Below are 17,961 nucleotides of genomic sequence, written 5' to 3'. Positions count from 1 at the left end.
TTTCACCATGTTGACCAGGATGGTCTCGATCTCTTGACCTCGTGATCCACCCTCCTCGGCCTCCCAAAGTGCTGGGATTACAGGCTTGAGCCACCACGCCCGGCCAATAAATTTTTTAAATGTACTAATAAAAGCCAGTATCTATCACGTATTCCGTGCATTCCCGTTCCCTGCCAGGGCCTTTAGGATGGGACTTGCATCCTACCCTACGTTCCGAACTGGAGCGTTAACATGCATGGGTGTTAACTGTGCCCTGCATGCACCTCTGCACCGTATCTTCCCCATCCTGGCCCAAGACACCATCACCTTACTCCCGACGGGTTCCTGGGGCCTCTCTGTCCCTCTCCAGTCCCTGCTCCACACCACAGCCAGTCTGGACTTTAAAAAACACAAATCATGATGCTCCTCTGCCTGAGCCCCTTCGATGGCTTCCCAGTGTTCTCATAATAAAAACCAAATGTCTCACCCAGACTGACAGGGTCCTGGCTGCCTGACCCATCTGTCTCCTCTGCTTACCACCCTCAGTCACAGGGATCTGCCCCCAGTTCCCTGACACACCACGTCTTCCTGCTCACCTCGGGACCATCCCATGTGTGGTCCCCTCTCTGGCAGGCTCTTCTGGATCTCAGCATGTCTGCCACCCTCTCATCCCTCAAGGCTCAGCCTCCAAGCCCTGTCCTCAGCAGGGCCTTCCCCACACCCCCTCTTGGGGTGCTCTTCTCCAGAACCCCACCCCTCCCTTCAAGGCCTTCCCCTTATGGGCTTGTTTACTTGTTCACTGTCTGTCCTCCACTAAGTCCACAGAATTTTTCCTTTTTGGCTGTCTCACACAGGAACACCCTTCCTGTTTGGTGGGGGTGGAGACAGAGCCCCTCACACACAGGGTTCTTCTCCTCATTCTTTGAAAGCTAGGGAGAGGCCACAAGGCATACACTTGGCCCACAAGATAGGTAGGTGGGGCCTTTGAGCCATGAGGAGTGACATAAAGGTGGGAGCTGGTGAAGGAAGGAGGTGGCCACAGCAAGTGTCAGGGTGGTGGGAGTGAGGACAGCAGTGCAGGGACAGCAGGAGGGGGGCAGGGTAGACAGTCTGGTGTACCCTGGCCAGACTAGGCTGTGTTGTTAGGGGCCTGGTTTGGTCACTGCCCATTCTCCTGTTCTCCAGCCTGCCCATCGGCCTCCCAGAAATTCCTTTTCTGCAAAAATCAGCCCCAGCTGGTATCAGTCATGTGCAAACTCCACAGCCCATGCACTACAGGCCCGCTGTGGGCAGAGACTTGGTCTCCTTGGCTCATGGCTATACATGGAGCTCACAGCACCATGTCTGACACATGGCAGGCTGAATAAATGACAGAATGGACTCCAAGCTGGGCTGGTGGCAGGCTAGGGAATGTTCAAAGAGAAAGGGCCACAAGCTTCCATTAGCCTCTGTCCTCAGAGGCCTAAAAAGGTTATCAGTGTGATCATTTAATGCTCTACATCAGCTTCACCAAATTGTCTTCCCAATGGGGTTGTGCTACTTTACTCTCCTACCAGCGGCGTGTAAGAGTGCCGGGCTTGCTCTCACATCCACGGCCCTCTGCACTGTCTACACCCAGGGTGTAGAACACCCCTTTCCATGTTCTGTGTCGTGAGTTGGAATGTGTGTAGTGAGCAAAGGTAGCTGTGGGAAGGGGCTGGCGATCTGAACCTGGGGAAAGTTTTATAACTGCCTGATTTGAGCAGCAATAAAACAATAACCCATGAATCACTTCAAGTTCACTGTTTCCTACCTTGAGCTGATTTATAGGCTATCATTTTATGCCCCCACCATGCGAAATACTATTTTTTTATTGTGGGAAAAATATGTATAATGCAAAATGTACCATCTGAACCACAGTCAAGTGTATAGTTTGCTGGCACTGAATACATTCTCACTGTTGTGCAGTCGCCATCACCATCTAGCTAAAGAATCTCCAGAGCTCTTCATCTTGTAAAACTGAATCTCTGGCTCCATTAAACACTAACTCCCCATTCCCTCCTCCCCCCACCCGCCGCCCTTGACAACCGCTCCTTTACTTTCCATCTCTATGAATCTGACTACTCTAAGTACTTCACGTAGATGGAATCACACTGTATTTGTTCTTTTGTGACTGACTTATTTCACTCAGCATAGTATCTTCAAGGCTCAACCATGTTACAGTGTGTGTCAGAATGTTCTTCCTTTTTAAGGCTGAAGAATATTCCATTGTATGGATATGCCACATCTGTTTATCCATCAATCTGTTAGTGGACACTTGGGTGGCTGCCACCTCTTTGCTAATGTGAATATGCAGCGATGAACATGGGTGTACAAATACATGTTGGAGTCGTGCTTCAATTCCCGACTCCATACCCAGAAGCGGGGCCTGCTGGATCACTTGGTAATTCTATGTTCAATTTTTTGAGGAATTGGTATATTTCTTTCCACGGTGGCTATATCATCTTAAACTTCCATTCAAGTATTTTAAAAATTTTTAAGCTGTACCCATGTCTAGTTACCACCACTGAAGGGCCGTTTACAACCAGAAAAAAGATACAACTTTTATGTATCCTTTGGAAATTTGCTTCCACAATTTCTGGTAAATTTAGGTAAGTTCTTATTTGTTCTAACACATAAGAATTTTTTTTAAAAAAAAGATAGCATTATTTTAAAATAATACATCAATAATTTTTTTTTTTTTTTTTTTTTTGAGGTGGAGTCTTTCTCTTTTACCCAGGCTGGAGTTCAGTGGCACAATCTTGGCTCACCACAACCTCTGCATACCGGGTTCTAGCAATTCTCCTGCCTCCCGAGTAGCTGGGATTACCAGTGCCTGCTACCATGCCCAGCTAATTTTTTTATTTTTGGGAGAGACGGGGTTTCACCACGTTGGCCAGGCTGGTCTCAAACTCCCAACCTCATGTGATCCGCCTGTCTAAGGATTGGGATTTCAGGCGTGAGCCACCCTGTGCCTGGTCCTCAGTAAATTTCTATGTAGAATACCACACAAAAATGCTATGGCCCTTTAAGTTCCTTTAAAGGGATTTTGACGCTAAGGACTGATAAAGGTTGAAAAAAAATTCGTACAGAAAAGTGTGCACATATCCACAGCAGTATGACAGATTCACAACCGATTCCTCTACTTAGCGCTGTATCTGCAATCCTTTGAGGGGGCTGAGGGAGTTGCAGAAGCATAACTGCGCTCTGTCACTGCCTCTCTCTCTGTTCTGTGCTAAGAAAAACTGAATTCTGTGTCGTATGGCCCATGGGTGTGACCTAGTCTGGCAATTCCAAAGGTTACAGAAGAATCTGTAGTACTGAGTGAAGGTAAGGGCCTATTCACCCACCTTTCCCTACTCTCTAAGTGACAGCAAAATTCACTTACCAATTTCAACCCACTTTGACTATTAATAACTAGGTATTTATACCAGCATCTATGATCATTGAGGCCTACTCATGTTCTCACTTTGCTAAGTTCCCAAGTACCCTGAGAGATTCCTTCCCTATTTTGAAGAACTATTTTTTTTTTGTTACTATGGCAACTATGCAGGGAGAAAGGGGAGCTTTCCATGGACACAGGAGCAAAAGAACAGCTATTCGTCCTCCCACTGGCAGAACAGGGCCATTCGTGAGATTAGCATGTGGTGCCAATACAAATAAGCGTGCAGCCTGCTTCAGAAAGGCCGAGATGACGTTTTTCAAGGCAGATGCTCTCCTGAAGCAATTATATCACACCTCAATCAAGTGCTCCGTTGTGTGCTGAAATGAAGACATGGTCTTTGTGCCCAAAGAGACACACACGGGAACAGTTTGTGGTCCTCAATGGGTTTGCTTCTAAGGAAGGACCCAGGGTACAGGATGGGAGCAACTCCTAGGCCGGCATTCTGGCTATTGTGGGGTTCCTGGTACAAAGTAGGGGCCCCCGGGGAGGAACGGCCCTCATGGTCTACCGTGGCCACTCTTTTTGCCATGGAAACCCATGAAAAGGGTGGGACATGAGATAAAGACAGGCTTGGCAGGAGTTAAGAAGAGAGCAGAAACCTTATTCTCGTCCAGTTTAGTAAAGTTTGTGTTATGCTGTCTCAGTGCAGCCACTGCCTCCTTAGACCATCAGGACACCAGAGGTGAGAGAAGGTCCTACAAGTAATCCAATGACAGAAGTCTTTTTTCTTTTCTTTCTGAGAGTCTCGCTTTGTCGCTCAGGCTGCAGTGTGGTAGCATGGTCTTGGCTCAATGCAACCTCCACCTTCAGGGTTCAAGCAATTTTGATACCTTAACCTCCCAAGTAGCTGGGACTACAGGTGCACCTGACACAACACCAGCTAATTGTTTTGTCTTTTTTTTTTTTTTTTTTTTTGAGACAAGAGTCTTGCTCTGTCACCCAAGCTAGAGCGCAATGGCATGGTCTCAGCTCACTGCAACCTCTGCCTCCTGGGTTCGGGTGATTCTCCTGCCTCAGCCTCTCGAGTAGCTGAGATTACAGGCATGTGCCACCATGTCTGGCTAATTTTTGTATTTTTAGTAGAGACGGGGTTTCACCATGTTGGCCAGGTTGGTCTTGAACTCCTAACCTCATGATCTGCCCTCCTGGGCCTCCCAAGTGCTGGCATTACAGACATAAGCCACCATGCCCAGCCATAATTTTTGTATTTTTTGTAAAGACAGGGTTTCACCATGTTGTTCAGGCTGGTCTCGAACTCCTGAACTCAGGTGATCTGCATGCATCAGCCTCCCAAAGTTCTGGGATTACAGGCATGTGCCACTATGCCTGACTGGAAGTCTTTTTTCACACAGAATGAGAGAGAAAACAAACATCTATGTCAAAAATTAAAGTTCCCCATTATGCCGAGTGAAATAAGCCAGATACAATAGGACAGATGTTCTACAATTCTCACTTCCATGGGGTACCTAGAGTCATCAAATTCATACAGGTAGAAACTGGAGTGATGATTGGCAGGGGCTGGGGAAGGGAAGAATTGAAGTTTTTGTTTTTGAGACAGAGTCTTGCTCTGTCACCCAGGCTGGAATGCAGTGGTGCGATCTCAGCTCACAGCAACCTCCGCCTCCCAGGTCCAAGTGATTCTCCCACCTCCCGAGTAGATGGGACTACAGGAACCTGCCACCCTGCCTAATTTTTGTATTTTGAGTAAAGTCAAGGTTTTGCCCTGTTGGCCAGGCTGGTCTCGAACTCCTGACCTCAAGTGATCTGCCCACCTCAGCCTCCCAAAGTGTTGGGATTACAGGCATGAGCCACTGCATCTGGCTGAGAATTGGAGTTTTTGTCTAATGGGTACAGAGTCTCAGTTCGGGAAGATGAAAACGTTCTGGAGGTGAGTGGTGGTGATGGCTGTACAACAATCGGAATGTACTTTCTAATGCCACTGCTCAGTATGCTTGAAAACGGTTAAAATTTTATGTTATGTATATTTTACCACAATTAAAAAACAAAGTTACCCCATCTGTTGGCCTTATCACATCCATGCAACCATTTCATAAACAAAAATGTATTGATCGGATTCAGGATAAAACATGCATTCAACAAACACTGAGTCCACCACACGCTGGCCCTCGCTAAGGAAGGCCTCCTAAGGTGGTCTTTGCAAATGCGACCAGAAGCTGCTGTCCATTGGCACCTCGTGGCCACTCACTGGATCCGGCTGGTGAGGCCACAGAGCTCTAGCTCTCCAGGCAGGTGCGTGGCTTGTGTCAGGGAAATCCCAGGAACAGGGTGAGTGTTATACCACTGTGGTGACCATTCCTGAATCCCAATAAGAGGGCAGGTTTCCTATGAAAACCGAGAGCCCTGTTTGTCTCCCGTGCGGGTTCATCTTTCTATAAATGTGGCCGTGGCAGCTCCCAGAGTGGCTCTACCTCACAGCACGTGGGTGCCTGGTAGCTCCTCTGAGGGTAAACACACACTTTTCTGAAAGGGGGATGAGGGTGAGGAAAGCCTTTGCCTAAATCAGAGCAGCAGGAGGCAAGAAGGAAGAGGAAGGCAGGGGGAGAGGGTATTTGAGAGCAGGTAAGAGAGAAAACCAGAAAAAGAGGAACAGGAAGGCAGCTGAAGGAAAGCCAGGGCGGATAAGAAAGTGGGAGGGTAGGAAGGAGGGAGGCGAGGGGGAGGGAAAGAAAGGCAGCATGGGGGCGGGGCGGGGGGGAGAAAAGAGGAGCTTTTTGTTTTTCTGCAAAGCTCCTTGTTTTGTGTTGAAGAGGGAATGACAATGGCGCATGTGCCCGTTAGTGGGTATTCGCCTTAATCCCACTTTCTGGATCTACTTTTGGTGAGAGAAGGAGGAGCAGAGGTTTTATCTGATGGAAAACTGGAGGGATTTTTTTCCCTGCCGTGACTCGGAGGTCAAGAGGGAAACCTTCACTCCTTCACTGAACACGTTTAGGCACACAATGCGATTAGCATCTCTTCTGTTTCTGGGCTGCTTCTAGCGGGGACTCCTGGAAACACAAAGGAGTCAAAGGATGTTGTTCATTAATAGTTAACTGCTAATGTCGCTGAGAACTTGGTCCAGGAATGACTGCTCAGGACTCTACCCAAAGAGATTTGATAGATGGATTTTTCAAGTGTAATCCCAGCATCAGGAACCATGAGATACATAGCACCTGTTAAGTACATGACGTGGGAGAATTTGGTAAATTGTAATGAAAACAGAAAGGACATGCCATCCTGACTCCTCTTTGCCTCTGTAGAGGTCATTAATAATTTTGGATCCTGGAATGCTGTAAAGAATAAAGAGGAAACTTGTTTCATACTGGCCAATGATGAACATTCAAAGCAGAGGCCTCTAGTTACATCGCCCATTGTTGATCTTCCTAAGGAGATCTGATTCTACAAACAAGTCCAGAAAAGGCAATATTTAGTAGCTAATATATTGAAACAGCCAGTGAAAAGCACAGGACATATCATTACCATGAGACCACCAGAAATATCCACTAAACTCTTCCATTTAGAGATTCCATTGGTACCAGTGATTCTATGTCAAGAAATTGTATTTAAAGCTAACATGACTATTTCCTGGCTTGTTCAGTTAGAGGTAACTAAGCAAATGCGAACCAAAAAGATCCGTTTCTCCTTAACTTTTTTTTTAAAGGTCACGAAAAAGGACTGTCAACCTGACAGATGTAACCATGGATTCTTTTACAGAGTTTTTCAAAAGCTCAAAGGCTGCTAAACGTGTCAAATTAATGCATCTCCCTCATGACTGGGTACTTTGATATGAAATTAATCATGGAAGAGGGTTTTTTTTTCTTCTAGAAAATGGCTCTGCAATTTTGAGAAAATAGTTCTTCCCACATCTGATTTTTTTTTTTTTTTTTTTTTTTTTTTTTTTTTTTTTTTTTTTTTTTTTTTTTTTTTTTTTTTTTTTTTTTTTTTTTTTTGGTAACTGTCATGAAAACGACCTGGGTTAATGGAATCTCCATTTTCTTCCTAGATTCTCTCAAAAATTCCTTTCAAGTGTCAATCTCAATGAAATGAGGCCAAAATGTTACATAGCTTAGAATTTTGACATTTTTTTTCTATTTAGCCACAGTCCCTTGATTATTCTGATTTTTAGATTTTTGGGAGAGTTTACTATTGATCACTCTCTAGCACTGAATAATTTTTAGAAAAAAACACAGTCTGAGTCTAATTGCCAGACCCATTCCACACACACGAAAGCTGTGAATACAAGCTGTGATCTCAAATCACGTGTATGTGGCTTTGATTGTATGGGACCCACGATAAGATTAAGATTGTTTTTTCCTTCTTAATTATTCAGAGCTAAGTGTGATGAAAATTAAAACTTAACATATGGATGTGATCACGAAGGCTTTTCTAACATAGTTGGGGTTTTTTTGAAGTATGTTTACCGTGCTATAAGCACTAATTCCTTTAAATATCTATTGAAGGCAAGACTTCCTGGAACTTCCTCTAATTTTAAGGGAGTTTAATATTCTTTTCTTAATTCAATATCACATAGCAATGCACCAGTTCAAAGTGCAAAACCGTTTCTTTCCCCTTTATTTTCAGCTCCCTGCAAAATCTACTCTTACTGAGTATACACAGTTACTTAATTTCCAGTGGAGTTAACCGGTCAAATTCAGAGAGTAGCACTTTTATTGTAAATACAAAGAGAATAAAATGAACAGGTGAATCTTTTATAAGCTGTATATCTATAATAATCTATGTTATGGTTTATTTGTGACTTAATTCCATTTTCTGTGACAACCAACGACAAGAGAAACAGTCAGAGACCGAGAGAACCAGAAAGTCTTTTGTGTTTGTCTTTTGAATTTGGTAGCTGACTTTAAAAGCAAATTTAATCTTATATTCCCTCTAGCTAACACTGATACCTGTCTTCCCTTGGAAGGTGCTAATGACATGCTAAGGGGTAGGTGGCTGGGAAGTATGTGGGGTGACAAGGACAAACCACTTGAGATTGAAAGGTTGTTTTAGGTTTTCATGGCTCCAATGGACAATCTCCAAATGGTTCTGCCTGTGACTCCAGATGCAGCAGTGCAGGTGGAGGACAGAGGAACACTGAGCTCCAAATAGAAAGCCCTGAAACAATTGGCAGGGCACGGTGGCTCACGCCTGTAACCCCAGCTCTTTGGGAGGCTAAGGCAGGTGGATCACGAGGTCAGGTGTTCAACACCAGCCTGGCCAAGATGGTGAAATTGCTGTCTCTACTAAAAATACAAAAATTAGCCAGGCATGGTGACGAGCGCCTGTAATCCCAGCTACTCAGGAGGCTGAGGAATAGAATTGCTTGAACCCGGGAGGTGGAGATTGTAGTGAGCCAAGATCGTGCCACTGTACTCCAGCCTGGGCGACAGAGCTAGACTCCATCTCAAAAAAGAAAAGAAAAGAAAGCCCTGAAAGAGCCAGGAATAGACAGACCTACCTGGGAGGCAGCTTCTGCCTGCCCGACACACTCTCCAGTGAGCCCTCTATTGTTCCTTTGGTCCTTTTCCATCCCATATCTTCTCTTTCCCTTGCCCTGGGTACTTCCCATATCTCTTACTGAGTGCTAGTGCCAGCCCCTAAATGCATTTCCATAGGGAATTTAATCGCCATCTATCTCTCTGAATTGGTGCTTACTCCTTTGGTCACTTAACTTGGATTAGGCGTTCTCCACCTGTACAGGTCCCAGAGGGCTTAGAGACATTAGGTCAGGGGCTGGCACATCCCAAAACCAGTCCCTTCAGTCATAAGAACGCTGCAGACTGCTGGCCACTCAGATGGACCAACTAGCTCCTAGTTGGTTTACATCTAACTAGGTCACTCCTGCCAGATCTCTGTGACTGTAAGAGAAGTTCCAAATGCCAGAGGATCTCTCGGAACTTTTTCCTCTCACTACAGTGTAGATGTGATGAGTAACTATTCAAAAGTCAAATAAGGGAGCAAACTTTCAAGTGGTTCTCCCTGGCATCCAACATTTTAAAGAAAAGTGGAGTGTAGAAGCAAAACCTAAAAATTCAGGTTATCCTGAGTCCCCACAATACCACTAGGCTGCGGGAGCAACCCAAAGGCAAGGGAAAGTGTTAGGATATTAAATTACAAAATACCAACATTTGCATTGTAATTCCCACTAATTAAGAAAGAAAGATATAAGTTGTTTGTTATAAACACCACCAGGTCTTGAGCAAACACCAAGAGCTCACCACAGAGCTGAACCAACCATTCTTCAAATTACAGCTGCTTTCCAAAGCATTTCCTCGGTACAGCCACAGAGTGTGCATTTTATCACATATGCTAATAATCCTAGCTATGGCGCCTACATTTAATCATTTGTTCTGGGCTTGTTTCTCAAACAATTAGCGCTAATGAATGGCCACAATACCTTGGATCATATATGTCTAATTGCAGTCAAGAGCGGTTCTTGTCTGCATGTACATTTCAATTTACCTCTGGGGATAATGTTTGTTAATTGTATTTCTTTATACGCAAGTGAAGAAAAAGGCAGCTCAGGCAAAAAGGGACTAAGTGTTCTCCTCTTTCCCTTTGTTCCCACAAGAAGCTAAAGTCACTTCAAGAGGCACTTAATCCCATCATCCGCGGTTACAATTGCCTTACAGCATCAATCAAAAAGAATCTGAAGTAAAATGATGCAGCTATATTGTGTAATTAAAAGCAATTCAGGTAGTTATTGCTTGGGGCCCTTTATGGCTCCAGATACTTAAAATGGCCCTGCAGGGATCCTAAACACTGTAGTGTTTTAAATTTGGTCAGCAACAATCTCTCCGTGGAAAGGAAGGAAGACTCAAAAAAAAAAAAAAGAGAGAGACAGAAAGTAAAAGAAAAAAAAACCCAAACCCAAACAAAAAGCCCACTACCCTCTTCTACTGCAAACTGTAAAGTGGAAGAAAAGAAGAGGGCTAGCAAAAGTGTGAAGTGGAAAAAACCTGCAACTTCCAGCCACCACATGAAATAAACACAGAAGGAAAGGAGGAGGAAAAGGAAAACAGATGATGTTTTTCCAAATCAAACAGTCCCCGTCCCATTCCAAGTTCTGCGCTTACGAAAAAATGTGTAATAATATTGGCTGCGTCTCGTCAACATCCAACAGCCGTGTTGGATCTATAACATAAAAATAAAGACTTTCTGAAAATTCAAACTTAAGAGGAAAATACAGAGTAAATTTATGGTGTATCTAATTCCACAGTAACTTGTAAAGGCAAGATGTGAAAAGTACTTTTTAAAAGTTTGGCATCAATTTCTAAAGCAATTTACTTAAATCATCTTTTAAAGGACTTTAAAGTGCTGAGACTTTTGGGTGTCTAATTTGCCTTTTAAAGCCAAGAAGAGCTTAACATCATGTTTTCTGCTGTGTACTTTGAAAGAATGAAGAGCCATCATTGACAGAGGTTGACAACAGGCATAATTCTCTGGTATTGTTTTTAAGTAAAAGCATAACTCTTCAACAAATAGAAGACTAGATGTGAAAATAACACTACGTGTAACTTTTATCCTCATTTCCCTTTCATAACAAAAATGGCAAAGAAGGCTTCCTGTTTATTTATGAAAGAATTTCAGAAAAAAGTGCTAAACGCACGACTGGGTAAGCTGTTGAATGGTAAGGAATTTTCCAGAAAGACACCAGGTTTCTCCCAGTGCAAGGTGCGATCTGGAAGCAGATGATGAGTGGAAGGGCTCCTGGAACTGAGTGCTCCACAGCAGCTTCGATAAACAGGTTCCAAGGTACAAATTAGTGGCAAACGTAACTGCAGCTGAAAACTACCACGTGTGAACATGTCAGGGTCCCATTCCAAGTGAACATTCAAATCACAAAATGATTGTCAGGTGAGATATTTACACACAGATATCTTAGCAATTTAAGTCAGTGTAAATGCTGACAAGTGAAAAAGGCAAAAGTACAACCTCATATAAACTACTGATGCAAAGTGGTAGGATGGAACCAATGATGTTTCTCTCTCTGAGAAAACTAAACTTAAAAAAAAAAAAAGCTCTCATTGTAAAACTCTGCCTACCATGCTTTTTCAACTAGATTGATCATATGGTTGGAGATATTACACACACTCAGTTGGGCGTGGCAGCTCACGCCTGTAATCCCAGCACTCTGGGAGGCCGAGGCAGGTGGATCACCTGAGGTCAGGAGTTGAAGACCAACCTGGCCAACATGGCAAAACCCCATTTCTACTAAAAATACAAAAAAAATTAGTGAGGCATGGTGGTGTCTGCCTGTAATCCCACTTACTCAGGAGGCAGAGGCAAGAGAATCACTTGAACCCAGGAGGGGGAGGTTTCAGTGAGCTGAAATCATGCCACCGTACTCCAGCCTGAGCCACAGAGTGGGACTCTGTCACAAAAAAAAAAAAAAAAAAAAAAAAGAGAGAGTGAGAGAGAGAGATACTATATATGCTTAAATGGTTTTGTGTTGAGAGGTATTTCCAGTAAGTTTAAACCTATCATTCAGCAGTCAGCCTACAAGTATCCCCACAAAATCACTAGCCCTTGATGGGTGGAGGATTAGAGTCTGCCAAGCCCAACTACAGTACCATGTTCTTGTCACTCTTTCTCCTTCTGGTGGCCTGGTGAGAGTGACACACTCCTGGGGACTATGAAGAAGTGGTTGACAGAGGAGTGCCTTGTGGCTTATCTGAGCTTGAGTTCTGTCTCTCCAATGCAACCAAACTTCCTAGAGAATTTACCTCCTAACACCCATGGGTGCTTCTTTGCCCCAGTTGTGACATGAAAGTATCTGTTTTGCATCCTACAGTTCTTTCCCACTAGCTTTAAGATTCCTATGTGTAAGTACTTCTCTTAGGGAAAGGAAGTGTAAACTTTAACAAAGGACATTTTAGGAATACCCAAAACTGAACTAAGCAAGAAGGAGAAAAATGAATCCATCGATAATGAATTTCACTCAAAAGTTCAATTTGTCTCCAGAAGCAATCTTGAACTGGATTCCCATCAACAGGCGCTTTATAAACATTATATTTCTTTACTTTTGCACCCCAGGTCCCTGCACCGTCCCTTGTCCCTGATGCTCTCCTGGAATTCTCCAGGGACAGTGCTCACCACAGGCTGCCAGGAGCAGCCCCACAACTGGGCCCTTCAATTCCTGCCATTGATCCAGCTGTGTGCACACAGTTAAATGCTGCCAGGTCAAGCTGGAGAGCAGGACTTGAAAATTCAGTGCTAATTACTGTGATTACAATCTGTGTCCCAAGCAGCCAAAGCCTCAGGGAAGAGTCTACAGGCAACCTGTCTACAAATCAAAACTCTCAGTTTGAGAGATGCAGAATCTAGACGTGTAGACTTTCCAGCTTGCTAAGTCATAATATGGGCGTCAAGTCGCTAATGATACCTTCTCCTGAATGCATGTGAACTGAAGCAAGACTGGACATAAAAAATACAAGACAAACAGAGAAGGGAAATGAGTAAGAACTCATGTAGCCACAAAAGTATCTAACACCAGACCCTGCAGTGTGATGCTCGGATGGGAGTTTTCTTAAGATGTCTTAAGACTCATTGCATCCAAGCCGGTGAGTGAGTGGGCCCTTAAGGAAAGATGCTTACAGACATCACTGCTCGCAAGGCATAGGACAGCATTTGTCTTGAGACTCTCCAGCCTCTTAGCACACATGCTGATTGTGTATTTACCACTGAGCTCTCAAAGGCAGATTCACTAGTGTCAGAGAAAATGATTTCATAGATATCTCCTACAACATTAAAGAATTATAGAAAGAACTAATGCTAGAAAATGCAAAGAAAGAGCTTTCCTGGGCACATCCAAATTTCTTTAAGTTTGAATCATTTGGAAATAGTTGAGAAACAAGACGTATTTATGGCGACTGGGAGGCAGCTAGTTGCTCTGGAGTACACATGGCTCATTTTCCTTTCTTCACAGATTTTTGTGAAGATACAATGTATTTGTGCAGATACAATGGTCCCTGTACAGGTTTTTTAAAATAGAGGTTGTGTTTTGTTTTGTTTTTTGTTTGTTTTTATTTCTGTTTTCTGAGATGGTGTTCACTCTTGTGGCCCAGGCTTGAGTGCAATGTTGCGAACTCGGCTCACTGCAACCTCCGCCTCCTGGGTTCAAGTGATTCTCTGGCCTCAGCCTCCCAAGTAGCTGGGATTACAGGCCATACACCACCACGCCTGGCTACTTTTGTATTTTTAGTAGAGATGGGGTTTTCCCATGTTAGGCTGGTCTCGCACTCCTGACCTCAGGTGATCTACTCACCTCGGCCTCCTAAAAGTGCTGGGATTACGGGCGTGAGCCACCATGCTTGGCCACAAGTACAGTTCTTCCAGGGCATGAAAATTTAAATGGAATTAAGTGCTCTGAATTATCATGTAGAATTCTAAAGGGATTTTCATACTCACAGTGATGTAACAATTCTAGGCTTCCAGAACGTGGCCAAAGAACTGAGTATGATTTCAGATCTAAACCATCACAGGGACCCAACAGCAGTCGGTGGACATCCACAGGCTTTCCATGGGCCCATAACAGGGATTCTGGGGGCAGAAAGGCACCTCGGGGAACATCCTGGCCAGTGTGGGCCTAAAACAGTAGCCTGAACCTGACCATCACTTCTGAGCCTGGCCAGAGTCTGCCAATACGTGTTGAATACCAGAGTCCTTCACGAAAATATAACTTAAAATATTTTCCTTTCCTCCCCTCATTTCCTTTCCTCAAGTACTTAGTTCACAGGGTGTCTAAATGTGTTTATTTGCAAATGCTACCCTTTTTAAGGACTTAACTGTTTCACATCATGAACACTGAAATTAGGAGATTAAAATTTCCATGTAAACCCATTTATAAAACACCATTATTTGATGACTATTTCAGCTTGGTATTGGCTGCTTATTTAACCTAAGTAAATTTTTAAAAAGAGACGTGATCCTGTATTTTAAGATTCTGGTAACTTCTGAGAGCTAGTTTACTCTTTTTAAGAATTAAGTGAAATCACAGTGTTAGCTTGGCAACACACACCAACCCTGAATTTTTAAAATGCCACTGACGTGTATTCCCTGCACTTTTTGAATCCTCACGACAATGTCTGTCATCAGCACGAGAGTCACGGCTGAGTGTCCAACTAGCCAGGGAACAGCGTGCAGTACAGTGACAGATGCCAGACTCATCCCCCTCCCTCCTCCCAGGCGACTGCCCCCACTCGCCTCGTTTCCTTCCTTCTTTTCACAAGAATTTATCGAGCTCCACACCAGGCATCTCTGCTGCTCATAAGTGATCTAGTAAGGTTAAAACTTTTGAATATCTAAGTCTTTGGGTTTTCCTTTTTTTTTTTCTTCCCCATGCACAATCAATCAGAGGCCGGCAAATCCCCTTGAATCCCTGGGTCTGTATAGTTTGTTTGACATTGACACAAGCTTATCAGCATCGGGCACAAGGCCTGGTCCATGTCTGCACTCAGGTGTGTTCACTGACTGACCAACTGACTGAGTTGGCAGCCTCCTAAGTGGTTAACTGTAGGGACCATCCAAGTCATCATCTGGGGAAGGGTCTCCTTTCTTAGTGGCCAAGAAACCCTTACGATATTTTCCATTTCTCAGACAAATTCTAATAACTGTCTGCCCTATACAATGGCATAGCTACCATCTGTCCCCTACCGGCTGAAACACAGCTTACTCGAGAAGACAGCTAAACATAAAACGAACCAAAAATATGTTCAATCAATACAAATACACAGAAGCCTATCCCAGAAATACTTTTAATCAATTTTATACAACTGATTTGTTATTTCAAGGGGCCTTTAATCTACTCCATCCCTAATTGAGTTGTTACATGAATCACAAAGGTTTAAATATTAAGATAAAGGCAGATATTTCAATCAGGGAATACCCACCGTGGTTTAATTAAAGAATTTTTGCATCTCACTTACAGAACATCGCTCCTTAAGTACTGCATGGCATTTATTTAAAATGTCCCGGAGGCAATTAAGCTCTTGATTAACAATAAAATTTCTTCCTTAACTTCATTCTCAATTACCATGAAGCTCATTTCTCATTGCCTGGGACTGCCTGCACGTGGTACTCAACAAATTTAACTCATATGTCATTGTATGTAAGCCACCAAAAAAGGTTAGAAAAAATGGACGTGCACAGTAGCTAGCCTCTTCTAAAAGCTGGAGGACTTAAACTGCAGTGCAGTTTGCCTCCCTTGTCACCTTCAGTTTACAGCCCAGCCACATCTGTGTTGGGATGACTCTACCCTGGGTCATGGGACAAACAAGGAACCTGGTGACCAGGACACAAGTCCTAACTCTTGACAGTTCTATTTTTCTTGAGTTCAGAGAAGGGGAAAGGATAGTGATTAATAACACTCTTGCACACATGACTCCTCTAGTCTGTGCTTCAAGGAGAAACGGGTCATGAGCCCACAGACTCACTGGCTCCAAAAATCTTGCCACTTCCCTGGAAAGGAGGTGAGACATAAGGAAAGCCTAAGCATGGGCTTTGGAACCCAGCACGCCTGGAGTTAGTGACACCCTAAGCATGTTTCTTATTTTTTTTCTTTTTATATTTATTTATTTATTTATTTTAAAGACTAGTCCAGTGCAGTAGTGAGATGGGGGGAAGGAGTAGAACAAGGAGTTCAATCTGTAACTGACTGTGAACAATTAATTGAGATAACTCACTACCTTTGGACCAGCTACCCTAAGCATGTTTCTTAACCTCTTTAAATCCCAGATTCATATTAGGAGTTGGATATAATAATATGATTGCTGTAAGAAGCCAATGAAAAGATACATGTGAAACCCCTGATGAAGCGCCTCATGCACAGGAAGCCCAATTGATAACAGCGACTTTTTTTTTTTTTTTTTTAATTGAGATGGAGTCTCACTCTGTCACCAGGCTGGAGTGCAGTGGCATGATCTCGGCTCACTGCAACCTCCACCTCCCGGGTTCAAGCAATTTTCCTGCCTCATTCACCCATAGTAGCTAGGACTGCAGGCATGTGCCACCAAACCAAGCTAATTTTTGTATTTTTAGTAGAGACAAGGTTTCACCATGTTGGCCAGGACGGTCTCGATCTCTTGACCTCATGATTCGCCGGCTTTGGCCTCCAAAGTGTTGGGATTACAGGCATGAGCCACGGCGCCTGGCGATAACAGCGACTATTATTGAGAAGACGCTTGCCCCTCCCCCTCTGACCTCCATGAGCTAGACACCTGGGCCTGGAACACTGTGGCAGGCACTTTGCCACATTAAGGAAACACACTTGCAGGGGGACCAGGAAGCTGCTGCTGTGCTAAGGAGCTGGCCCTGAAGAAAATGAAGATGGATTTATATCAATTCTCTGATGCCTCCATATTCTTTAGAACTTAACCCTCAGACAAGCTATATTTAAATTTAGGCTTATCTGTACATTTTTAATTGGCACTAAAATAATGTTTCATGATTATCTTTATATATTAGTCTATACCTAAAAAAGAGAAAAATCCAAAGGGGTTATTTTTTTTGCCTTTCATTTTATTTTAGCCTGAGACAATTTTTAAACAATATTTCATTGATTCAACAAATAGATAGTAAGCACCTAAGCCAGGCTCTGGGAATATAAAAATGAGGAGGACAGAATTCAGCCTTGGGGGAAGACAACAGATGAAAAATATGAACACTGGGTAGAAACCAATGGCCTGAAGCCCGGTGGGGAGGGGATCATTCAGCATAAGAGGGCAGTGGAGAGGGTTCTCAGAGGCGTGACAATGAAATCCGGCCTTGGAGGAAGAAGGACAAACTCCAGAGTCAAAAGATGCATTATGGAAGCCACAGAATGAGGAACACAGGCAGGACCATAAATTTCATCTCCTCGATTAGAACCACAGATTTTTTTTTTCCCTTGAAAATGTCATGCACATTTCTAACTCTTATCTGTCGATTTCATGCAGGTAGAGGACTCCCAGGCATAAACACTAGCTATTCATAATACCAAGACAGTGTCCCTTTCCGATGCTGCAGTCTGTGGCAGATGGTTAGCAAAACACTGACCCCCATTATCGTAACATTTTCCGAACCAAAAAAACCTCCTCTTTTGCTCTCCAATGAGATGTACTTATGCTTTATATATCTTAGAAATGCATAGGGTGGCCGGGCACGGTGGCTCATGCCTGTAATCCCAGAACTTTGGGAGGCTGAGGTGGGCAGATCATCTGAGGTCAGTAGTTCGAGATCACCCTGCCCAAGATGGCAAAATCCCATCTCTACTAAAAATACAAAAATTAGCTGGGCGGCCCGGTTGCGGTGGCTCACGCCTATAATCCCAGCACTTTGGGAGGCCGAGGCAGGTGGATCACGAGGTCAACAGATCAAGACCATCCTGGTCAACAAGGTGAAACCCCGTCTCTACTAAGAATACAAAAACTAGCTAGGCATGGTGGCACGCGCCTGTAGTCCCAGCTACTCGGGAGGCTGAGGCAGGAGAATTGCTTGAACCCAGGAGGCGGAGGTTGCGGTGAGCCGAGATCGCGCCATTGCAC

General features: G+C 43.9%; 1 protein-coding gene across 5 annotated transcripts in view; it reads right to left on the bottom strand.

Annotated features, from left to right (window-relative positions):
• The window catches only part of CLYBL (citramalyl-CoA lyase), a 297,363-nt gene that overhangs the window by 145,528 nt on the left and 133,874 nt on the right, over nt 1-17,961 (bottom strand). The window lies entirely within an intron of this gene.

This window comes from Cebus imitator, unplaced genomic scaffold (genome assembly GCF_001604975.1).
Source record: "Cebus imitator isolate Cc_AM_T3 unplaced genomic scaffold, Cebus_imitator-1.0 Scaffold312, whole genome shotgun sequence".
NCBI lineage: Eukaryota > Metazoa > Chordata > Mammalia > Primates > Cebidae > Cebus > Cebus imitator.
This window is presented reverse-complemented; position numbering and strand designations above follow the sequence as displayed.